At 53.2% G+C, this 24,434-nt stretch overlaps 4 non-coding genes across 4 annotated transcripts; 2 read left to right on the plus strand and 2 right to left on the minus strand.

Moving 5' to 3' along the window:
• Positions 1-3,351: 3,351 nt before the first annotated feature.
• Positions 3,352-3,424, minus strand: TRNAK-CUU. Its single transcript has one exon. It is a non-coding gene; the product is annotated as a tRNA-Lys (tRNA).
• Positions 3,425-8,195: 4,771 nt separating this feature from the next.
• TRNAS-AGA lies at positions 8,196-8,277 on the plus strand. The gene has a single exon. It is a non-coding gene; the product is annotated as a tRNA-Ser (tRNA).
• Positions 8,278-12,709: 4,432 nt separating this feature from the next.
• Positions 12,710-12,782, minus strand: TRNAF-GAA. The gene has a single exon. It is a non-coding gene; the product is annotated as a tRNA-Phe (tRNA).
• A 1,153-nt stretch (positions 12,783-13,935) lies between these two features.
• Positions 13,936-14,008, plus strand: TRNAR-CCU. The gene has a single exon. It is a non-coding gene; the product is annotated as a tRNA-Arg (tRNA).
• The last annotated feature ends 10,426 nt before the right edge of the window (positions 14,009-24,434 follow it).

A 24,434-nucleotide genomic window follows, 5' to 3' on the forward strand; every position in this document is an offset into this window, starting at 1 on the left:
CAGTTGGATGGGGGGGCCCAGCACCATGGCTATTCCCTGCCCCCCAGGGTTCACAGGGGGTGGATTGGAGGGGCACAGGGGGCATGATCCAGTGCCAGCCAAGGGGGGGTTAGAGGTGGGGGTGAGGCCGTGGTTTCTGTACCACCCGGTTCCTGGCACAGGCTCCTTCCAGGATTTGCATTTCTTGGTAGTTTTCACCCCATCACTGCTTCCTGCCCATCCCCCTCCTGCTGTGCAAGGTGGTTCGGGGGCGGGGGGGACGGAAAGAACCCAGGAGTCCTGGCTCCCAGCCCCACCTGTGCTAACGTACGAGACTCCACTCTAACCCCAGCACTGGGAATAGAACCTAGGAGTCCTGACACCCATCTTCCTTTCCTCTAACTACTAGACCCCACTCCTGCCCTTTTGGGGAGCCAGGACTCCTGGGTTCTGTCCCCAAATCTGGGAGCAGAGTGGGGTCTAGTGGTTAGAGCAGGAGGAGCCAGGACTCCTGGGTTTTATTCTCAGTGCTGCTGTGTGACACTGAGTCTGTTTCTCCTCCCACTTTTTGGGTGTGGAGCCTGTAAACTCTCTGGGGCATGGCCTGTCTCTCGCTGTGTCTGGGCAGCGCCTGGCACAATGGGTCCTGATCTCAGCTGGGGCAGGGACTGTCTCTGGGTCTGTGCAGCCCCCAGCAAAAGCGGGGTTTGATTCTGCCCCAGTTTCTGTAGGTGCTGCTGTTGAACAGATAAGTAGTTGTGATACTAGAAGGTGTGACAGTGCGTGAGTGCACCACCCTTGCTGTGCAAGGGCTAAATGTGATTCTTATCCCCGTGCACCCTTTCTCTCCCCCCCCCCAGCTCCCCAATTCTCCGCCCTGAGCCCCTTATGCCACTGCTGAAAGCCACCCAGCCCTAGTGCCAAAAGAAGATGTGTGGGGGTAAGCTTTGCAAAAATCAGTCACACCAATAGGAAACCAGTCCCAGCAGTTTGTGACGTCACTTCCCAAAATTAGATGCGTGCACTCACACACACGCACACGCATGCAGAGTCACTCACACAAACACACACACACACGCAGAGCCCTGCTCAAACAGCCCCCTTTGCCAATGCACCACCTCACCTCGTCCAGGGAGGTCTAAGCGGGAAACTCCGTGTGGGAGCAGCGACAGACAGCACCATCAAGGTAGGTTCTGGAGATGGTCCTCCAGGTACGGGCGTCTCGGCTCCAACTGGAACTGGGCTCACTCTGGGCTGTGTTTAGTTCCTCTCTCTGGTGTGCGCCCCGGCTCCACAAACGCCCCCGCCCCCTGCTCTTTCCTTCTGGTACAAAAAATATCCTCTTCTTTCGCCCCAGAGAGAGACACCCACGGTGCTGCTCAGCACACGCCTTCTCCCCACTTTCCCCCCCATTCCCAGGAGCGTGCGGGAAGGGGGTCAGGATTGGGGAGAGCCCGTGTCCCGATGGGAGGGTATGGGGGGGCTTGCCCCCTCCTCAGAGAATGGGCGTGCCAAAAGGCACCTATGGATGGTCCCCCCAAGCAGGGCCAGGATGAAAATGTGGGGCCTCTTCCCCCAACATGGAGAATCTGGGGTGCAACCTTGCTTAACGGGTCAGTCTGTCCTTTCTCTGACTCTCCCATTCCAGCTTCAACTAGCGCTTGTGGTTCATTCGTTCTTTTTCATTCCTTTCCTTCTCTAGCTTGTATGTTCTTGCTTTCTTTTTTCCCCTCTACCTTTCACGTCTTGCTTTCTTTCCTTCTTTTTCTAATTTTTTTTCTCCCTTTATTTCTTTCTCTGCCTTTCACATTCTTTTCGCTTGCTCCCTCACAAGTTATTTTTTTCACTTTCTCTTTTTCCTCGCCCCTTCCGAGCCAAGCGGGTTCTCCTCACACACAGATTTTGACAGGTTTTCCTCCTGATCAGCAAGTGGATTAAGCACGTCTTCAGTGGGGGTTCGGCATGCCAGGGAGCAGGCTGGCCGGGTGTCTTTGTGGCCGTCTGCTGTCCATGCATAGGCATGGTCCTCCCCTCCTCTGGCCCTGACCTCGGTTGCTCTGTAGCTTTTAAGCCTTCCCTTGGAGCTGTCAGCACCAGCTGCCTCTGCTCTAGGTGCCCGGAGGAGGAGAAGTGCTGGGCTCCAGCCTGGGACTCTGCCTCCCTCCTGCCTAGCAAGCCTGGTCCTGGCCCTGCTTTCTTCCAGCACCATGTGGGCAAGAGGAAAAGCACAGCAGCAAGCACAAGGGCCAAACTTGTGAAGCAGCGAGAATCCCAACCACTAGGTCAAACCACAGGACTGTAGGTATCAGCAACCAGGGTAGCAAGTTTTAGAGCCCCAACCCATTCTGGGCAAAGACCTGGCCTCAGTGGGCAAGTCACCCAGCAGGAGCAGAAAGATTCATTCTTGCACAGCTGGAGACAGGGAAGTTGAGCACCGTGAGCTCCAGGGCTTTACCACAAGCCAATACAAGGTCCCACTGAGATTTGAACTTAGATTGCAGGATTCAAAGTCCTGAGTGCTGCCTGTTACACCATGGGACCAGCTCCATGTGGGGGGCAGACACTGGGAACAAGGGGCCTGTCACCTAGAGCATGTGGCCACTGCCAGAGCAAGTGTCCAGCCCGTGTCCAGCACAGCCAGGGCCTGGGGAGGAGGCCTGGGACATGTGAGGGAGGGACTGTGACCTGCCCTGACCCTCCAGAGATGCTGGTTGTGATCTCCCTGCACCACAGAACAGGGTGACGTGTTTTCCTTTCCCATCTTTCCTTGTGTTTTACATTGATTGCTGGGTAATAAATGGTGTTTGCTTGAAGCACATGCAATGAGGAGTGGGTCAGGGAAGTGCCCAGAGTGGAGCGAGTACCCCAAAGTGGAGACACTGTAGCCCCTGTTCAAGTGATCATGACAAGATCGGGGGTCATCAAACCCCCCAGGATTCCTGGGCCCAGCCTTGTCGGGGTTACGAGGTCTCTGCCACACAGGAGAGTAGAAAGAGCGTCCTTGGGGTCAGGCAGCCTCTGGGTAAGGGGGTGGGGACTCAGATCCTTCCGCCAGCCAATTCCACCGGGGTCATGTAAAAGCCAGGGAAGTTCCCCACAATAGCCAGACCAGACTCTCCTTACACTTGCCCTCTGTCCTCATTGCTTCTCTCTCTCCCCCACCCACCTCTGCTGCTCTCCCTCTGGGCTTTCTCAGCACCTGGCCCCACAGCCAGAGACTGAGCTTTCTACACCTGTTCCTGTGGATGGGGCCTCTCTCCTGATTGCTAAGGAAAAGAACCTTTCCAGGAGATGGCCACAGCTTCTAGGAATCCACCTGGGGTTGTGAACAGAATTTGGGTCCTGGCACACAAGGCAACTTAAAGAGCTGAGCGCTCAGACAGGGGCTTGAACCCTGGCCCCTCAGATTAAGAGCCTGATGCTCTACCAACTGAGCTACCTGGGCTTGTTGAGACCATCTTCACCGTTCACCACAAGAGCGAGCAGGCAGGCAAAACGGAGGTGCAAAAAGTCCCCGGAACCCCTCCTCTTTTTCTGCACAGCCACTGCCTGTCAGCAGGATTCCTCCTCCTCCTCAGTGAGACTAAATCTAAGCACCTAGACAGCGAGTCCGTCTGCTGCACCCCAATTCCCCATGCCTGAGCCTCCCTGCCAAAGCCCTGCACCTGGCTCCAGAGAATTAAGTCTCACGTCTCGCTGGGAACTCGACTTCTTGTGCCCAGAGAGTCTCGGCCCAACTCAGTAGATGACCCAAGAAACACAGTGTCCGGCTTTTCCAAAGACGTGTGTGATGTAGCTGTGCTTCTGTGTCTACATGGTCTAATGGATAAGGTATCTGACTTTGGATCAAGTGATGGAGGGGTCAAGTCACTTTATGGTTGTATTGCTGCAGTTTTACCTTTGTGCTGAAAGTCCTGCTCCCTTCAGAGATGGAACTTCTTCTTCGCCGCTCAGGCCAATGCTCTGGCTTCAGCTAGAGCCCCAGGAAGGAGTTGGGGGGTGGGTGTCACAAAGGCTGGGGCATGAGCCCCAGGTGCTTCCAGTCTCGCCTTTGCCCTTCCTGACTTGCCAAAGAAAACGGATGGCTGCCTGGGCTAGCGTGTGGAGCAGTTTCCCTCTGTCCCTGTGCGTGAGGGGGGTTGCTACATAGCGCCTTGGGAGCCTGGGTGTTTCTCTGCTTCTCATCAGCTGGGGAAAAGCCTCTTGGGGTAAAATCTCTTTCCCCACTGCCAAAGTCAGCACCATGAGTGGGAACGGTCAGAGGCCCCACCAGGGGGGCTGTCCCTGCTTTCCTACCATCTTCTGATGTTGGCCACAGAGCATCAGCAGCCGCCTTGAATGCTGGCCTGTGGGTGGCCTTCAGTGGGGGTTTGGCATGGCAGGGAGCAGGCTGGCTAGGGGGGTCTTGTTGCCTGTCTGCTGGCCACACATAGGCATGGTCCTGCCCTCGTCTAGCCCCGCCCTCAGTTGCTCTGTGGCTTATTAGCCTTCCCTCAGAGCTGTCAGCACCAGCCGCCTCTGCTCTAGGTGCCCAGAGGAGGAGAGGTGCTGGGCTCCAGCCTGGGACTCTGCCTCCCTCCTGCCTAGCAAGCCTGGCCCTGGCACTGCTTTCTTCAAGTGCCATGTGGAAAAATGTGGCCACAAGCACCAAACTCATGGGCATCAGGTGAAGCAGTGAGAATCCCAACCACCAGAGCCACTTCTAGACCCCCACCAAAGACCTGGCTCTGGTGAGGAAGGAGTCACCCAGCAGGAGGGAAATGACTCACTCTTATATAGCTGGAGACAGGAAAGCACTTTGAGCAACAGATCTTTACCACGAGCTAATACAAGGTCCTACTGAGATTTGAACTCAGATTGCAGGACTCAAAGTCCTGAGTGCTGCCCATTACACCATGGAACCAGCTTGTCCTGCCTTTTCTAAACATTGGTGACTCTCACAGGGCTGGCTTGTGTAAGGGACTGTTGGCCCTTTACTAAAACTTAGTGGGGTTTTCGGTTGGCTAGTTCCCAATCCCAATAGAAGGGGGAAGGGTCAATGGGAAATCAGGACCCTGAGACTGACATGCCCCTGGGGCAATGGTCACCAACTGGTAGGGAACAAGTGAGAATTTGTTAATGAGTAAAATTCCTGGTGAAAATTGGCAAAGCTGTGGAGAGTTTGAAAAGTTCCAGTGAATTTACACATGAAGATACAAACAGAGAGACAAACACACACAGAGAGAAAGAGAAAATCACAGACTGCACAGGCCCACACAGACATAAACAAAAACCGAACCCACACAGCACACAGAGCCATATACACATAAGGGAAAGCCACACAAAACAGAACAAATCCAAACCAAAAAAATACAGCAAAAGCCCACAACAGGAAAGCACAAAAACCACATACCAAAACAATACTTAGCAAAAAACAATCTGCATGCAAAAGTCATACAGACACCCATGCATTCACACAAAACTATGCAAGGCATCTACAAAAATCACACAGGACCCACATGCACATCAACACGACAGACAAAAAAAAACCCCCAACATACAGAAAGCCAGGCAGGGTTTGAGTCTCACAGCGAAGAGGGTGAGCACACAGGTGGTTTGGGGATTCGGGGGCAGTGCTCTGGGCTCTGCTCGACTCCTTCTAACACAGGCGGCTGGTGGAGAGCAGAGCCTGGTAGATCTGTGGAATCTGCCCTGCTCTCTGTAAAGCAAGGGGACCTTGGTGTCTTCTGAGCTGCGACTGTATTTTCTGCAGGGCAAAATGATTGGCAGAAGCCATTTGCTTAAAGGAAATTAGTGCTGTAGCTGAGGTTTAAACTCACAAGTTCAGCATGACTCCACTCAGCACTGCTCTGTAAGTACTGGGCACTAACCCATTGCACCACTAGACCCTCTTTCCAGGGGCTTGTCTCCATGTTTCATGGATGGATTAGCAGAGTTGGGGGGGGGGTGCATTAGCTAAAACAAATCTATATTAAAGGCTGCAGGATGGCAGCAGCAGAGGTGGGGAGCCTCCTTCCATGTGATAGAGCTGGTTCCCCCTTCCGTTGCTGAGGGGAAGGTTGGTGCTTTGAGCCCACCCGGGGCTGGAATGTCTCATGGGTGAGATTAACGGGACTCTTGGGAAGGGAAGTCTTTTCTATCCCTGCCTAGCTCCATTGGCCTCCTGTGGCCCTTTCGGCTCTCTGCTCCCCTGTTGGGGAGATGCAGAGACAAGCCCCCATCTGGGTGAGTCACCGAGAGGCTGTGTCCCATGGCGTGTGTGGGGGGGAGAGGGGTAGGGGTGGGATGGGGCTCAAGGGGAGAAGGTTGTGTGTGACAGTGTGGGGGGGAGGGGGAGGGTGTGTTCCTTAGGATAGAAATGATGGAAAACACAGGGGCAGTGACAGTGAAGCCCCGTGTCTGAGTGTTATGAACCTGTGTGGTGCTGCCGTTCACCTTCCCCTCCTATGGGCTCAGCTTTCATTGAATCCAGCATTTTTTCACCTGTCATCACCACAGAGGTGTCCCACCTGCCTCAGCTACCGAGTGTCCCTCTGAGAGACGCCGAGGACTGGAACTGATTTCAGCTGCTGGACAGCTCTGCTAGGTCTTTATTCATTTGCACAGGAAAATGCTGAGTGTTTAAATTCATTTCAAGCCCCCTGCCCCCATTCAGCGAACTCCTGAACATACTGGAGATGGGTCTGGAAATTGATTTTCATTCGAAAAAGTTTTTAAAGTGAATCATTTGGCTTGGTAGTAGGAACCTATTACCCTGCAGGGAAACATTCACTCACTGACCTACACTCACAACAGAGAGTGTCCTGGATAGCCCAGAGCAGGAACAGTTTTTAACCTGGGGGTTAGTAAACTTTATCACTGTACAAACACCACAGCTTACAAACTCCCCACCCCCGCTCCGTGTCACCAGAGCACAACAACTCTCCTTGGGGCACACACAGCTCCCCAGCTCCCTGCCCGTCAGTCTCTCCAGCATTGCTCCAATCCCTTAAAGCAGGGTCTCAACCACAATTTACCTTAGGGCCAGGGCCAGTCCTGCAGTCCTCCCAGTGGGCCAATAATGTCACTCATACCGCCCAGAACCCGCCCCCCAAAACTCCACCCTCCACCTGCCTAAGGCTCTGGGAGGGAGTTTGGGTGGGGGGAGGAGGTCTAGGGTGCAGGCCCTGGGTTGGGGCTGGGGATTGGCGTTCAGGAGGGGTGCAGGGTCTGGGAGGGAGTTTGGGGGCTGGGGGTGGGGAGGGAGGGGGTGCAGGCTCTGGGAGGGAGTTTGGGGGTGGGAGTGAGTATATGAGGAGGAGGTGGGGGTGCAGGCTCAGGAAGGGCGTCAGGGATGCAGCACTTACCGGAGGCTCCAAGGCGGGGTGGGCTGGGGGGCCTCTGTGTGCTGCAGCCTCCAGGCATCACCCCCACAGCGTCCCATTGGCCACAGGGGTGATCAGGCAGGGGCAGCGCGCGGAGGCACAGCCCCACCCTGCCCTGCCATGGGGAGGGGCCGGCAGCCACTGGAGCGAGCAGGCAGATGCTGCTCAGCTCCGCTGCACTGATATGGCCCCTGGGGGGGAGCACCTGGGAGCGGCAGGTGGGGCCAAGGGAGTGACCTGGTCCCAAAACTGCTGGAGCCCCACAGGCGAGACCTGGGGACCAGGACTGCCAGCCAGACAAACACCTTTAAGAGGAGGCGTCCCTCTCCCTGTCAAAAACTGATCTTCCTCCTTCAGTTCAGTGACAGCCTGAATTGTTCCTTATCCCGGCAGAGCCAGAGGACTGAAAGCAGCAACATCAAACCCCTGTGTAGCTCGCAGGAATGGACATAAACACTCCCAGGTATCTGAGGAGATGTTCAGCTTTGTCCTTAGTCAACTACAAGGCCAAAGGGAAAGGAGGTGGCACCAGGTATAAAGAGTGAAACATGACACATCATAGTTATGCCCATGGTGGCTGCAAAATATTTTGATGTACTTCTTCTTATCAGCAGTGTATTGTTTTCTCTGGAGTCCAGGCCTTGACCAAGAAATTTGTACCTTGATAAAATAATCGACTGCCCCTGGTGAAGGCAATGGACTTGACACCCACTGGGGTGTCCCTACACAGGTACAAGTACTAACAACAGTGGCTGCCTTTTAGCCATAGATTTTAATCAGGGCAATAAATTGAAACAAACCCCTGTTAAATCATTTCTCAGCCCGAGTCCTTCACCCACATTCCATAGAGTTGTAGTTGTAGCTGAGTGGTTAAGACGATGGACTAGAAATCCATTGGGGTCTCCCTGTGCAGGTTCAAATCCTGCCAACTACTCAAGCACTGTGCTGCTGTTGTTATTATTGTAGTCTTAGTGCCTGAGCATCCACAGTGCGAACTGGAGATAAATCTAATTTCACTCTGTCTACACTTAAAATGCTGCTGTGGCACTGCTATAGCACTTCGGAGTAGACAGTGACTGGAGGGATTTTCCCATCCCTCTAATAGCTGCATGGACAGAACAATTCTTCCTTTTCTTTAGCACTAACTAACCCGGGATTAGGTCACCTTAACTCTATGAGTTTGTGTGGGGGGTCACACCCTGGGAGACATCGCTTTGCCAGTTCAGTGCCCAGCATACGCCAGCCCTTATATCCCTCTGGGTATTTCAATGCAGGCACTGACCTGTGAGAGGAAAACATCAGCTCACAAACACAGAGACTGAATTTCCCACATTTAATCTCGCTGCACTTTCCAGAAAGTCACAAAATTCAATTCATTCTTGCTAGGACAGAGAAAAAATAAGTGATACTAAGTTTTTGGCTTGATTAAATAAAATTAAGTGTTTAATTAATATAGTAAAAATCTGTACTGATTCCTCTAACTAACACCACAGCGTGAAATAGGAACAGAGACAAATCTTGTCAGTGACGACTAATTTCACAAATGATCTTCCCATTATTAATTTCCACATTGCCCCTATTGGAGGTCTGGGCATCTCCAGTGTCATTGCTCTGCGTTCACCTTCGCCTAGAATTGTTCTCAGACATTCGCTTTCCTCTGCAGCGTGGGGCTCAGGTCACTTGCTGGAGGATTCCCTGCACCTTGAGGTCTTTAAGCCACAATTTGAGGACTTCAATAACTCAGACATAGGTTAGGGGTTTGTTACAGGAGTGGGTGAGTGAGATTCTGTGGCCTGCATTGTGCAGGAGGTCAGACTAGATGATCATAATGGTCCCTTCTGACCTTAAGTCTATGAATCTATGAATCTAGTCCCAAATTTGGAAAACTGTGCAGTTCAGAATGAGAATAGTGACCCCGTCTCCTTCCTACACCTGCTCTACATTGCTCCACAGCAGCTTCTCCACCTGCAGAGTCACCCCAGCACTGCAGTGCAGCCGCCCAGGGTTCAGCAGGGGCCCCTGGCAAGGACAGTGGGTGCAGCTAACAGCCCGGTATGCCTGGCCCTGAGGCAACTGTAAAAAAGCAACCCACCCCCCCAGAAGTACAGAGCCTGAATTCCTTAACTTTAACATCATGACCCCCTGTAGAAAGCCACACGTCAGTTGTATTTTCACAGGGAGATGCAAAAATCAAGTGACACCAATTTTTAAGTTGAGTAAATAAAGTTGAGGAGATAGTTATTAACCTCACAAAAATATACTAAAGATCCCTCAACATAACACCTGAAGGTGAAATATGAACAGAGACAAACCTTGTCAGCAAAGGCTCATTTTCCAAACGATCCTCAAAATGTTACTAATTCCCACCCCTCCTCCACAGGAGCTCTGTGCAGTGTCACTGTTCTGCAGGCAGCTTCCCATTAAATGCTGCTGGGGGACATTCCCAGACCTGGAAATGTACCAACGACAGAATTTGAAGCGCAAACCTGGCTCCCCGCACCAGGCGGGATTTGAGTGTTTTGTCCCTGTCACTTAGTCTTTGTCAATAGTACAGACGCCAGGTGCAGGACTCCAGGCTCTGCTTGAGGGATCCTGGCACAGGGGCTGGTGGGGGAGAGAGGATTGTAGATTCTGACCTGGAGAGGAGGTAATAAGTGAAGGGGGCATTTTTTATTAGCCCCCTCCTGAGGGTCCCCAGAGCTGGAATTCTACATTCCACAGGCCAAATGAGGGGGTGACCCCACTTGGCTAATGAAAAACCAGTGCTCCAGGTGAGGTTTGAACTCACAAGCTTCTCTCAGCACTGCCCTATAAGTACTGTGCCGCTAACCAATTGCGCCACTGGAGCACTTATTAATTGTGATTCTCCAAAACCCCTAGGTTGATACAGGCAAGGAGTGACCCCAAAACATTCTCAGTGGGGCTGAGAGCAGGTAGCGACAAGTGTTGGTACTTGGTGGGGTGGATTCTTCTTAAGGCTTCCAGGCACCATTTGACCCTTTTGTTTTTCCCTGTGTAATAACAGAGCTGGTTAAGACTCAATGGAGAGTCTTGCTGCAGACCAACAGAGCTGAAATCACTGATAACCAGCTCTAAGCATTAGTCCTGCTTTGGGACAGGGTCTCTCATGCAAGAAACTGCCCAGTCTGCACTAGCAGTGAGGCTCCCTCACTAACAGCTGAAATCAGGGAGAGCTGTGTGAAGTGCAGGGACCCAGGGGTGTCTGAACAGGGGGGAACAACACCCCAGGTGCCCAGAGGAGGAGAGGTGTGTTGGGCTCCAGCCTGGGACTCTGCCTCCCTCCTGCCTAGCCCTGACTGTGAAGTCTGGCCCTGGAACTCCTTCCTTTAAATGCCATATGGGCAAGAGGAAGAATGTGACAGCTGCAGGGACCAAAGTTATGGACATCAGGTGAAGCAGCGAGAAACAACCATATGATCAATCCACAGGAATCTCTAGCCAGACTGTTAAGTTCTAGGACCTCAACCTATAGCCGCCAGCCCATTGAACCAGCCAGACCAAAGACCTATCTCCAGTGGGCATCAGTCACCCAGCAGGAGGGAAAAAAGGCACTTTAGTTGACCCTGAGAGAAGGTAACCAAACACATTGAGCTCCAGTGCTTTGTAGCAAAGCAACGTATCACCACGAGGTCCCACTGAGATTTGAACTCAGATTCCAGGATTCAGAGGCCTGAGTGCTGCTCATTACACCATGGGACCTGCTGCTGTTTCTTTTTTTAGACCCCTCTGACTCTTGGCTGGTTTGCACTCTGCACTTATTGATTCCCACCATCAGCTTCCTCTCGCGGGACTCTCTCTCCTCCTCCAGTGACTGTGGTCCTGCTCTTCCGGATCCACGGGTCCTGCCCTGAGTCCCTGCATCCCCCTGCTTTGTCTCCATTCCCTGCAGGCTGCAAAAATGTCAGGGGAGGCCACCCCTCCCTTCACTCGATGCTCCTGCTCATATCGGCCAGCTGCAGCCTCATCTCCTGGAACTCGAGCAGCTGTCGCTTGATCCGATCGTACAGTCACACGCTGACTGGCTCCCCTGCCTGGATGCTCTTGTGGAAATCCCACAGGTGACACTGCAGGACTTGGCACTGTTGGTTTCTTTAATGTTGTGGTGTTTCCCCAGCGTCCGGAACAAAGCAGCCAACTCCTCCCTCACCGACTCCCACCAATCCCCCTGGTTGCCATAGAACCCTCTGATGCTTTCCCGTTCTGCCAACACCTCCAGGCCTCGCCCCCCTGCTCCTTTATCTTGCAAGCTCTGGATGTTCAGCTTCCAATATCCTCTGCCCTGGGTCAGGGAATTGCCCACATTGAGCACACGGTGAGAGCTGCGTGATCCGAACGGTCCATTGGCACCACCCTGCACTGGGCTGTCGACGTGCTCTCCTTCACGTAAATCCGGTCAGTGTGACTGCTGGCCTGTCCCCGCAGAAAGGTGTATCCCCTCTGCGGCTGGTGTGAGCTCGGGTCAGAGGAATAGGAGGCTACTGCCAACCCTTCACTGGTTCCACTGTGCAGAAACACGTTCTCTAAGCCAACCTTGCTACAGACCTGAGCCAGGCAGTGCTCATCATAGAAGAGTTTCCTCTGACGGTTGGGAAAACAGGACCAGCAGTCCTCAGGCCGGTGCAACAATTGAAATCCCCCCCGACACCAAACACCGTGGTGTCTAGAAGAAAGGAGCCAGTTCCTTCATAGAACTTTCCTTTCATGCCTTAACTGGGGACCATACACACTAATATAGCAGTAACCAGTGCCATGGAGCACAAAGCCACCAGTAATGCCCTCCCTGGTCGGAGCTCCACCACTTTCTGTACTCACACTGCGAATGTGAAGAACAAGACTCCAACCCCATCATTCTTCCCTGGCCTGGAGGACCAGAGAGATGGGCCCTTCCTCCAATCACCCTCTGCCCATCAAGCTACCCTAGAGTTGTTAATGTGCATTTCCTGAACACCCAACATGTCCAAGCCCAGCTGCTCCAAGACACTGAACATCAAGTGCCTCCTCCTGGGCCCCCAACTCCCTTCCACAGGGCCACTTTCACACATGCCCCTTCCCTGGTACTGCCCTGGCTCAGCTGCACAGAAGAGTTTTCATCCTCTATACCTGCCTGTCACTGCCCCGCACCCCCTCTAGCACTCTCTTCCTGCCATATTGGGTCCACCAATAACTCACTTAGGAGAGACAGCTCCTGTCCCTCATTGTTAAATGTCAGGCCAGCCAATTAGGGGCAGAAGCCCACAATATCTTTTCCTACTGCAGAGCCCAAGCTCAGGGACTCACCTTGGGTGCAGGGACCACTGTGCTCCCAGAAAACAAGCCACCCCTGCACAAAGAGGGATGAAAGGGGCTGCCAAAGCCTGGGATTGAACCAGGGACCTTTAGAACTTCAGTATAATGCTCTCCCAACTGAGCTACTTTGGCAGCTGCATAAGAGTATTTTGGCCTGTTGCTTCTCTTTCCGGGAGGTTTTTGCAGCAGTTGCACAGAAAAAGGACGTCATTGTGAGCGGCCCATGAAGACAAGACTCACTTTTGCCTGCCTTGCTCAGCTTGACTTGCTGCCTCACCCTGTTCCGGCCCTAGTGCCCGGGTTGACCTGGTGGTGGAAGGGGACTGGGGGCCAGTGGCGTGGGGAGGAAGTTGAGCTGGACCCTGAGCTAGACTAGACCCTGGCGGTGAGAGTCTGGCCACCACTTGCCGCCCCACCCTGTTGTCCTGGCTTCCCCCACTGGGCGTCATATCGGGAGGGACGTGGGGCTTCCGCCTCCCCTCCCCGATTTTCACACCGCAGAGGAGTGCGAACAGGAAAACGAACGGCTGCTCCACACCCCCACCGGAGGAACCCGGCGCCCTTAGCTGCTCCCCCTGCTCCCCCCCAGCTGTGCTACTGAGTGGAAGCGTCCTGTGCCCATCACACAGAGGTTGATTAATCAAAACCCTCTTCTGCCAGCACCAGGCCTCCTGCTTCTTACACTGGTCCTGCAAGCGAGGGGGTGGCTGGCACAGCGCCAAGAGTCTAACCTGTGAGGCAGGAGGCGGCTGATGCCCGCAGCCTGCTGGGGAGCTCCCAGAAGTTATTAAGGGACAGAGACTCCTCGATGCCCTTAGTAACAAGGGTTTGGTGCTCACCGAGGCCAGTAAGGGGGTCACTATGTCGGCCCTGTAACCCTGGGTGTCAGGTCACTGTGCAGCTTTGATCTAGAGCTCGGATCCCAACAACCGACCAGCAGCCCACAGCCTCCCCCTGGGTCTGCCCCACCTGGTTACTCCTTACAGGCCGACCTTACCCCCCTTCCTGCCCCGGATTCGCCCCCTAATCATCCTACTGCCGCTCAGAGCCACAGCCGTGGAGGTGCCGAAGGAGGCTGGGGTGACTCTATGGTGGGATTCTTCTCTAAAGATGGCTGGCAGAAAGGTGGTGCTCAGCTCTGTCAGCGACCTGCCCAGTTGCCTCGCTGCCAGGGGATGCAGACGTTTCTATAAGGCCATTAAATGGGTATTTGGCTTCTGAGTGAATGTGAGGAATGTGCAATCCTGAGAGGGAATTTCCATCCCTCTTTCCATTGCTTTTCAGGGCCCCAGTGGCCTAATGGATAAGGCATTGGCTTCCTAAGCCAGAGATTGTGGGTTCAAGTCCCATCTGGGGTGAAATATTCCTTTCTTCTTCTATATTGCAAAGAAGCCTTGGTGTTATTTTCACCAAGGAAGCTGGGAGACGTTTGAACCCAAAGTACTGGATCTTGGGAACAATCCCCCAGAAACAGCATCTTCCACTTGACAAATGCTTTCTAGACCCATCAGTAGCAAACACTTAATACTAGTGTTTGTCTGAGAATAGAAGGAAGGGGAGTGTTTACTCCGACACCTCAGTGAGTGAAACAGACAGAAAGAGCAAGGCCGTCCTGAAAGAAAATGGATCTGTCTGGAGACAAAGCAGAACCTGAGAATGAGCAACAGTGTGAAAAGAAGAACTTCAAATGTGTGTTAGGCATTAGTTAGGTTGGTCTGACAAATTTCAAGAAAATACCAATGTTCGTAGACTGATGCGGACACTGGCTGTTTCTGATCTTTTACTGAGAGTTCATTGAGAAATATTTTCCTTAACTAAGTTATGGAATATTGGGTGGGCTATGAAGGCACCATTCTTCTTGCTTTTGACCTTTGAGACAACATGGCTACATGGCATGCGGCCAATGCGTACCTTCCAGTCAACTGCTAGAGAAGACAACACAGACAGGGATGGCAGCAGGGCAGACTGGAGCTCCATGGAGATGGTGGGACCAGGTCTCATCAATGGGGAGGTGGCCACCCCACCATGCACAAGGCTGAGCCAGCAAGTGTGGTGTGTGCTCCACGGTGCCCCTACTCACTGTACATGGTGGGGGGGGGGCAGTTACTGAGTTTGGTTGGTTTGGCAAATTTAGGGTTTGGCTACACTTTCAGAGGTAGAGCGCTGGGAGTTAAACCACAGCAGGGAAACCGCTGCCGTGTGTTCACACTGACAGCTGCAAGCGCACTGGAGTGGCCACATTAGCAGCTCTGGCAATGCCACAGAGAGCAGTGCACTGTGGTAGTTATCCCAGTGTGCAAGTGGCTGCAACGTGCTTTTCAAATGGGGGGCGGGGGTGGAATGTGACAGGGAGTGTGTTGTGTGTACGTGGGGGGAGTGACAGTGTGTTTGGGGGCTGAGAGTGTGTCAGCATGCTGTCTTGTGTGTTCGGACAGGAGCAGACCCCCACCTCCCCTCATACACACTCACAACAGCAGCAGGATTCCACACTAATGGTTGCTTTGTCCCGGAGCAGATAAGCAGCCGGCTGTCAGAAACGGAGCTTTGAAAGGGGATCTCCACATGCCTGCAGCCGATTTCAAAACAGTGACCAGAGTGGGCACTTGACTTCAGGGGATTATGGGATGTTTCCTGAGGGCAATCACAGTGCAGTAATGCAACACATCATCCACCCTGACACCCGGGCATTTCAGCAGGGCTCAGCGAGCTTTATGCTTCTCATGGAGGTGGATTACCAGGAGCGCTCCACCTGCAGAGCTCAGGTGCTCCATGCGCCTTGCCAGTGTGGACACCTCAGGAGTTAGGGCACCCGGGGCTGCTTTAATGAGCTCTAACTTGCAAGTGTAGCCAAGCCCCTAGACCGGGGTAGACAATCTATGGCACGTGTGCCGAAGGTGGCATGTGAGCTGATTTTCAGTGGCACTCACACTGCCCAGGTCCTGGCCACCAGTCTGGGGGGTTCTGCATTTTAATTTAATTTTAAATGAAGTTTCTTAAACATTTTAAAAACCTTATTTACTTTACATACAACAATAGTTTAGTTATCTATTAGAGACTCATAGAAAGAGACCTTCTAAAAATGTTAAAATGTATGACTGGCACGTGAAACCTTAAATTAGAGTGAATAAATGAAGATTCGGCACCCCACTTCTGAAAGGTTGCCGACTCCTGCCCTAGACTATGTCACTCATGCTATTGTAATAAATACAATAGACGTGCAATGGTCAGAAATCACACCAGCATAGAAATATATTGAAGGGAAACCCTAAGGAAATTAAGAGTTTAAGTTAGCCTTCACACGTTCCGCGTCCCACAAGTTTGGCACTTGCCTCTGTGCTTTTCCTCTTGCCCACCTGGCACTTGAAGGAAGGAGGGCCAGGGCCAGGCTTCATAGTCAGGGCTAGGCAGGAGGGGAGAAGAGAGCGGGAGCAGCTGCAGAGAAGCTGTGAGTGCAGAGTGCAAACCTGCCAGCTGAGAGTCACAGGTGTCTAGAGACTGTGACACCGTCTGGTCCCCTGGCATAAAGTTCAGCTGTCAGGACACTGACTAGTGCGAGCTGAGCTCAGATCTCAGGGGGACTCTGGGACCTGTTGCTTCAAAGTTGGAGTTTTAAGGCTTTGTCTTGCTCTTTCAAATGGCGCGGGAGCCGGTCTTTTGCCTGCTGGCTGTTGTGACTTGCGCACCAGAGGGGACGCCGGATCCAGCAGGCTGGCCTTGCCTGAAGTCCTACAGGGAGGGATAGGAGGTGGGTTTACTCAGAGTCTTGCAGCTGAGCTGCAGCCAGGCCTAGGAGACAGCCCTCTTGGTTGACCTACTGGCCCAAAGTCAAGTTGGCCACGTTGGTCTTTCCCCAGGAATGCTGAAGGGTGGGCCTGGGGCAGGCCTGGTGGAGGGGGGTGCAACGTCACACCATCCTCCTGAATTTACTGCCAGAGGCTTGGACACTGTCCATGGTGGAGGTGGGATGCCTAAAATCCCTACTTGTCTCTGGTCACACCCCCTTTCAGTACCTTTAAACTGTATGATGTCCTACATGGGTGGTCTAGCAAGGTATGGGGTTCCTGGTCCCCGGCTGCCTGAAAACATGTTGGGGTGTATCATTGCTAACAGAGTGCAGACAGCAATATCTGTTAACGTGTAGGTGTCTTGGCATTTAGCCACCTTTGTGCCTCGGTTTCCCCTCCCACACAGCAGCGTAGGCCTGTTATGCTTTTGCTGCTGTGCCAAGCTTCCAGCCTGTTTACAGGTATGAGATGAAAAGAAACAATGATTGTGGGACTGTCTTGTCACCATCACTAGCATGTAGAAAAGTTTTTTTCCCCCCACAAATCAGGTATGTCCCACACCTTTAAAGGTTTGCCACTAGTATTAACTCCTTGGGCTTGATGACGTAGCAAAAGACCCCCAGATTAACAGCAAATCTACGGCAGACAGGTTTTGTTCACACAATTTAACTTGTTTAGTGTCTATTACATTTCCGAATTCCTTTGTGTACCCTCGTAAGTGCTCTGATGCAGATTGTTCTGCCTCTTTGGAGAAGGTTTTAAATTCAGGCATGTGTTTGAGGTGTTGGCAAGGAAGGGTGCACTGCAACCATGCCTGCCCTTGGCCCAAATCACACATTCCTTCAACGCTTGTCATGTCTTTTCCCCTCACCCACGTATCTAACAAATCTCTCATTTCATTTACATAAGCCACATTACTGAATCCAGATCCCCTCTTAAGACTCCTGAATTTAACCCTGTAGGTTTCAGGTGTAATCTGAAACTGTTTTAAAACTAGTTCCTTACATTTACCATAGTTTGTAGCATCATCAATAGGCATCTCATTCAATATGTCCATAGCTCTTCCAGCCAATTTGGCTACCAATGTGACCATTTTTTTGATTACCAGGGATTTCACAGAGGTGCAGAGTCTCTAAAAGGTGCTGAAATATTCAGCAATATCACTGGATTCATCATACTGTGGACATAGTCACTACCGTTTGTGGATTTTTGGGGAAGTGGAGCCAGCTGCTGGAGGGTTTTGTCTCTTCCCCTCCATAACAGCCAGTCCATGCTTCTGGGCCTCAATTTGGGCCTCTATTTCTCTGTCTCTTAACTCCAGGGCTCTTGTGTGAGCAGCTCCCTCCCTGGCTGCCTCTGCTTCCATAGCCCTTCTGTTCACAGGTGCCTCTGCGTCTTTGAGCTTCAATTGAAACTCCCGGTCCTTTGCCTTCTCTTCTGCTTCCAGTCTGGTCAGCTCTAGTTAAGTAGCTGCCTCTCTGGTAGTCATTTTCCTCCTTTCTTGTGCTGAGACACCCCCTCTGCAGTTCACTGAAACTGGGATGCACTCAGCTCAGGGGGCTTCTTAGTTAACAGAGACTTTCCCAGCGCCCAGTGTTCAGCCTTTCTGGGCAGCAACTTGCAACCTGTGCAGTTCCAGCTTCTTCTGCTCTTCACTCTTCATTATTTTGCTTATTTTTCTTTCCCTATTTTCCTTACCCGAAAGAAGCAAACAGAAAATCATAAACCAGTAACCACTTTGTCTGTTCTCTAGCCACCACACCCAACTCACTACCAATCTCAAAGCAATCAGCTGTGAGTCTGGAGGTCAGGACTGGGATAGCAAGGGCTGCAGGTCGGGAGTGAGGGGCACCATGAGAGCTGGAGGGAGCCCAGGGGGCTGCGGGTCGGTAGTGAGGGGCACCAGCAGAGCTGTGAGTCTGGAGGGCAGGACTGGGATAGCAGGGGCTGCGGGTCGGGAGTGAGGAGCACCAGCAGAGCTGTGAGTGTGGAGGACAGGACTGGGATAGCAGGTGCTGCGGGTCGGGAGTGAGGGGCACCGGCAGCGCAGTGACTGGGGAGCTCAGCGGGGATCCCAGGGGGCTGCGGGTCGGGAGTGAGGGGCACCGGTAGAGCTGGGGAGAAACCAGGGGGCTGCGGGTCGGGACTGAGGGGCACCGGTAGGGCTGGGGGGAACCCAGGGGGCTGCAGGTCGAGAGTGAGGGGCACCAGCAGAGGTGTGAGTCTGGAGGTCAGGACTGGGATAGCAGGGGCTGCAGGTTGGGAGTGAGGGGCACCAGCAGCGCAGTGACTGGGGAGCCCAGGGGGCTGCGGGTCGGGAGTGAGGGGCACCGGTAGAGCTGGGGAGAAACCAGGGGGCTGCGGGTCGGGAGTGAGGGGCACCGGCAGCGCAGTGACTGGGGAGCTCAGCGGGGATCCCAGGGGGCTGCGGGTCGGGAGTGAGGGGCACCGGTAGAGCTGGGGAGAAACCAGGGGGCTGCGGGTCGAGAGTGAGGGGCACCGGTAGAGCTGGGGAGAAACCAGGGGGCTGCGGGTCGGGAGTGAGGGGCACCAGCAGCGCAGTGACTGGGGAGCCCAGGGGGCTGTGGGTCGGGAGTGAGGGGCACCGGTAGAGCTGGGGAGAAACCAGGGGGCTGCGGGTCGGGAGTGAGGGGCACCGGCAGGGCAGTGACTGGGGAGCTCAGCGGGATCCCAGGGGGCTGCGAGTCGGGACTGAGGGGCACCGGTAGGGCTGGGGGGAACCCAGGGGGCTGCGGGTCGAGAGTGAGGGGCACCAGCAGAGGTGTGAGTCTGCAGGTCAGGACTGGGATAGCAGGGGCTGCAGGTCGGGAGTGAGGGGCACCAGCAGAGCTGTGAGTCTGCAGGTCAGGACTGGGATAGCAGGGGCTGCAGGTCGGGAGTGAGGGGCACCAGCAGAGCTGTGAGTCTGGAGGTCAGGGCTGGGATAGCAGGGGCTGCGGGTCAGGAGTGAGGGGCACCAGCAGAGCTGTGAGTCTGGAGTTCAGGGCTGGGGTAGCAGGGGCTGCAGGTCGGGAGTGAGGAGCACTAGCCGCACAGTGACGGGGGAGCTCAGCGGGGAGCCCAGGGGGCTGCGGGTCGGGAGTGAGGTAGAGGTGGGGGGGAAACAAGGGGGCTGCGGCTCGGGACTGAGGGGCACTGGTAGGGCTGGGAGTGAAAACTGTGCAGTTCAGAATGTGAATAGTGACCCCGTCTCCTTCCTGCACCTGCTCTACATTGCTCCACAGCAGCTTCTCCACCTGCAGAGTCACCCCAGCACTGCAGTGCAGCCCCAGGGTTCAGCAGGGGCCCCGGCAAGGACAGTGGGTGCAGCTAACAGCCCGGTGTGCCTGGCCATGAGGCAGCTGTAAAAAAGCAACCCCCCCCCCCCCCCAGAAGTACAGACACTGAATTCCCCAACTTTAACATCATGACCCCCCTGTAGAAAGCCACACGTGTCAGTTGTATTTTCACAGGGAGATGCAAAAATCAAGTGACATCAATTTTTAAGTTGAGTAAATAAAGTTGAGGAGATAGTTATTAACCTCATAAAAATATACTAAAGATCCCTCAACATAAGGTGAAGGTGAAATATGAACAGAGACAAACCTTGTCAGCAAAGGCTCATTTCCCAAACCATCCTCAAAATGTTACTAATTCCCACCCCTCCTCCACAGGAGCTCTGTGCAGTGTAACTGTTCTGCAGGCAGCTTCCCATTAAATGCTGTTGGGGGACATTCCCAGGCCTGGAAATGTACCAACGACAGAATTTGAAGAGCAAACCTGGCTCCCCGCACCAGGCGGGATTTGAGTGTTTTGTCCGTGTCACTTAGGCCTGGTCTACACTAGGAGGTTATGTCGAATTTAGCAGCGTTAAATCAAATTAACCCTGCACCCGTCCACACAACGAAGCTATTTAGTTCGACATACAGGTCTCTTTAGTTCAATTTCTGTACTCCTCCCCGACGAGGGGAGTAGCGCTAAATTCGACATGGCTATGTCTAATTAGGGTAGGTGTGGATGGAATTCAACGCTAATAGTGCCGGGAGCTATCCCACAGTGCACCACTCTGTTGACACTCTGGACAGCAGTCCGAGCTCGGATGCTCTGACCAGCCACACAGGAAAAGCCCCGGGAAAATTTGAATTCCTTTTCCTGTCTGGCCAGTTTGAATCTCATTTCCGGTTTGGACATCGTGGCGAGCTCAGCAGCACTGGCAGCAATGCAGAGCTCTCCAGCAGAGGAGTCCATGCAATCTCAGAATAGAAAGAGGGCCCCAGCATGGACTGATTGGGAAGTCTTGGATCTGATTGCTGTGTGGGGCGATGAGTCTGTGCTTTCGGAGCTGCGCTCCAAAAAACGGAATGCACAGATCTACGAGAAGATCTCCAAAGCCATGACAGACAGAGGATACAGCCGGGATGCAACGCAGTGCCACGTGAAAAATCAAGGACCTGAGACAAGGCTACCAGAAGACCAAAGCGGCAAACGGACACTCCGGATCCCAGCCCCAGACATGCCGCTTCTACGAGGCACTGCATGCCATTCTAGGTGCGGCCGCCACCACTACCCCACCACTGACCGTGGACTCTGACGATGGGATAGTGTCGACGGCCGGTTCCTTGGAGATGTTCGCGGACGGGGAAGATGAAGAAGGAGATGAGGAGGACGAGGCAGTCGACAGCGCTTACAACGCTGATTTCCCCGACAGCCAGGATCTCTTCATCACCCTCATGGAGATCCCCTACCAACCCTCCCCAGCCGTTACCCCGGACCCTGAATCAGGGGAAGGATCAGTCGGTAAGTGCTTTAAACATGAAAACATTTATTTTTAACAGAACAGGAATATTAACAATGGAAAAGAAGGTCAATATGAACAGGGATAGAACAGTAATCCTCTTGGGAGATCTCCACGAAGCTCTCCTGGAGGTAATCGAAAATCCTCCGCAGGAGGTTTCTGGGGAGAGCGGCCTTATTGCATCCTCCGTGGTAGCACACTTTCCCGTGCCAGGCTATCCTCAGGTACTCTGGTATCATTGCCTCGCAGAGCATGGCGCCATAGGGCCCTGGTTTTTGCTGGCTTTCACGCAGCATGCGGGCTTTATCAGTGGCAGTGATCCTCCTCAGGGTGATGTCGCTCATGGTGACCTGCTTTGAATTAGGGGAATGTTAGTATTGGGACTGCTTGCCTGTTCCTTTACATAACTGTAACCGGCGGTTTACAGCCATGCGGTGGAGGTGGGACAGGGGCAGAGTTCATGCTTTCCGGATTGCCGGCAGCAGGAACTGGCCAACAGTAGGAGCATCGCTTTGACCGTGAAAGGAGGGCACTGCTATAAATTAAGTTTTAAGCAGCCAAAAGTCTACGGCTTACCATGCCTGGCTGCTACACAAATTCTGCTGTCCTGCCCCGCTTGTCTGATCTCCACTGCAAGACCCCAGGCACTGAATGCAAAGGCCGAAAATTCGAACTTGTCCTGAGTGCGCATGAGATAGGTGCTGTGCATGGTCTTGTTCACAGAGACAGACTAGACTATGTTCATTGTTCGCAAAAATGTATCTTTGTAAGGAATTCACTCCCTTTTTCCCATCACACAGCTGCGACTGTCTCCCGATCTACCCCAGCATCCCCCTCACAGAGGCTGGCGCAGATTAGGCGGCGAAAGAAAAGGACACGAGACGAGATGTTCTCAGAACTTATGGGCTGCTCCCGAGCCGAGGCGGCCCAGCAGACCCAGTGGAGGGAGAACATGTCGCAGTACCAGCGCTCACACAGCGAACGGGAGGACAGGTGGCGGCAAGAGGACCAGCAGGCGACTCAGACGCTGCTTGGACTAATGAGGGAGCAAACGGACACGCTCCAGCGCCTTGTGGATGTTCTGCAGGACAGGAGGCAGGAGGACAGAGCCCCACTGCAGTCTATCTCTAACCGCCCTCCCCTGCCACAAAGTCCCATACCCCCCTCACCCAAAGTACCAAGAAGGAGGGGTGGCAGGGGCCGTGAATACTGTCACTCCACCCCTGCACAGTGCTCAATTACAGGAAGGCTCTTATTCCCTAAATTTTGATAAGTCCTTTCCTTCCCGCCTCACCCAAGCCCCCATCCCAGTTTCATCCCCTAACTGTCTAGTTGATAATAAAAAATACTTTTCTGTTAATTACTGTTTCCGTCATGTTCTTTTAGAGGAGACTGTGTTTGAAGGGGGGGAAGGGGGTTGGTAATGTGACAGGACAATCACCTTTACCAGGGTACAGACATGGGGGCAGGATCAGCAGCAGGTCACACACACACTGCAGTCAGTAGGCACCCTGGTCGGTATGGGAGGTGGTTTGCAGGTTCTGTGTGGGTGGGGGGGGTACGTGACTTTGTAGCGGGGGAGGGGGGTTACAGATCTCATGCAACGGTCCCTGTCCTGGACCACAGAGCCACGCAGCAGAGGAATCTGTATCCGTCCTCCCCCGCCAAAAGGCCACATAGCCCCCGCACACAGAGTCCCAAAAAGGAGGGATGGCAGGCTCCGTTGAAACATCCAGTCCGGCACTGCAGACCGCTCTTGGAGCAGGAGCCTGTCATTCCTCGAGTTTACAGGCGGTCTTTACATCACTGCACACCCTACCCAGCACAGTCTGTGTCCCAGATTCAACCCTGTAACGCAAAGTCATCAATAAAGAAACCTTTGTAAAGTTACAGTGGAACATGTATTTTATTTTTAAACGTGTGTTGGAAGTTGGGAAAGCGGGGTGGGCGGGGTATGTAACTGCAGATGCTAGTCAACAGTCACTTGGTAAAGAAACAGGGGCAGCTTCAGCTTCTCTGTAAAGAAACTGAACAGTCACAGGTCACGCTGCTCACTGCTCGCTGGTACTTGAACAGTTCCTTGTCGCTGTGCAAGGCACCTGCATAGGGCTTCACGAGCCAGGGCATTAGCGGGTAGGCTTGGTCCCCGACGATCACTATAGGCATCTGCACATCCCCAAGACTTATTTTGTGGTCCGGGAAGAAACTACCTTCCTGCAGGCGTCTAAACAGACCAGAGTTCCTGAAAACACGCACGTCATGAACTTTGCCTGGCCACCTGACGTTGATGTTGGTAAAACGTCCCCCATGGTCCACCAGTGCTCGCAGCACCATTGAAAAGTAGCCCTATTTCTCAGCAGCTGACTGTGGAAGAGGTGGATGATAAGGTGCGAGGAGTTGACAACGGCCATAACTGCAGCGGGATCCGTGCTCAAAGTGCTGTGGCGTCCGCGCTGTCACTGAGCAGAAAAGTGCACGAACAGATTGCCCGCAGGCGCTTTCAGGGAGGGAGGAAGGGAGGGAGGGCGTGATTGACGGTTCAATGATGACAGTTACCCAAAACCACCCTCGACACATTTTTCCCCCCAGCATGCATTGGGGGGAAATCCCAGGATTCCAATGGGCAGCGGGGAGTGCGGGAACTGTGGGATAGCTTCCCACAGTGCACCGCTTCCAAAGTCGACGCTGGCCCCGTTACTGTGGACTCAGACAGTCGAATTAGTGTATTTACTGTGGATACACAAATTCGACTTCATAAGGTCGATTCCACAAATTCGAATTAAGTAGATTCAAAATAGTCTTGTAGTGTAAACGTACCCTTGGAGAAGTCTGCATTGTACACGGTTCCTGGGCTAGTCCTTGGGAGTGTGGATCCCTTCAATGGGCCAGCAGCGAGTCTGGCTCCTCCCTTGTCACACCTGAAAGGCTGGTGGGGGGCATTTCTCAACCTCATAACATATTTCAGTAACACACACAGAGCAAAGCTTTATAACTTCCCAACCAATGCGAGCACACACAATCCAACACGATATTAATGTTCAACAGATCAAGACTTTTGAAATGATACTTCACAAGGCAGACTTTGAACAAACCATGTCATCATTATATGAGAGTGGTGAATATAGGGCTTCCCGGTGCTGCTATGAGCACAGCGTGCCACACCTGGGCTTACATTGCAATGGAGACGTACCCTTAGAGTCCATC

This window comes from Mauremys mutica, unplaced genomic scaffold (genome assembly GCF_020497125.1).
Source record: "Mauremys mutica isolate MM-2020 ecotype Southern unplaced genomic scaffold, ASM2049712v1 001149F_np12_obj, whole genome shotgun sequence".
Taxonomy (NCBI): domain Eukaryota; kingdom Metazoa; phylum Chordata; order Testudines; family Geoemydidae; genus Mauremys; species Mauremys mutica.